Source organism: Etheostoma spectabile, chromosome 13, assembly GCF_008692095.1.
Source record: "Etheostoma spectabile isolate EspeVRDwgs_2016 chromosome 13, UIUC_Espe_1.0, whole genome shotgun sequence".
NCBI lineage: Eukaryota > Metazoa > Chordata > Actinopteri > Perciformes > Percidae > Etheostoma > Etheostoma spectabile.
This window is the reverse complement of record NC_045745.1, coordinates 17,212,138-17,212,694: the sequence shown is the minus strand read 5'-3', so window position 1 is coordinate 17,212,694 and position 557 is coordinate 17,212,138. Positions and strand designations below refer to the sequence as shown.

At 40.4% G+C, this 557-nt stretch overlaps 1 protein-coding gene across 5 annotated transcripts in view; it reads left to right on the top strand.

The window, feature by feature from the left end:
• LOC116700245 (collagen alpha-1(XV) chain) overlaps nucleotides 1-557 on the top strand; it is a 60,007-nt gene that overhangs the window by 39,529 nt on the left and 19,921 nt on the right. The window lies entirely within an intron of this gene.

Genomic DNA, 557 nt, shown 5'->3' with positions numbered 1-557 from the left:
ACACACACACACACACACACACACACACGTGTCAAATCACATTTAGTTGAATGAAGAACGTTACACAATTGAACATTAAAAAATGACTTTCCACCTTGCAGTGTTTTGCATTCTTTTGCAATAAGTTTTGTGTTCCTTCCATAGAGGAAGGCTGTGCTGTATTAGGATTTTGTATTATGTATTATGTTTTAGAACAGCACTGGTTGTGACCACAGGACGAGTGAGCACACCCTTACAGTAGCTGTACCTACAGTAGCTCCGTTGCAAGTCTGTATCATTGCTGCCAAGGCTGATTGAAACAGACTGTGATTATGACTGTAGCCATATCATATCATATCTGATGGATGTACCGTAGATAGGGCTGCACAATTAGTCCAAATTTATCACAATCACGATTTTGGCTTTCCACGATCAAATTTGCGTGATCGAGCAATATTTTAAATGTGTCATTCTGTTCATAGAACACTCCGAGTATTATTGCAAAGCCAATCTACCTCTCCTTAAACCACTGTCTGATCATGTGCCAGTCAGTTGTACCCTGCACCGTGCAGCTTAGT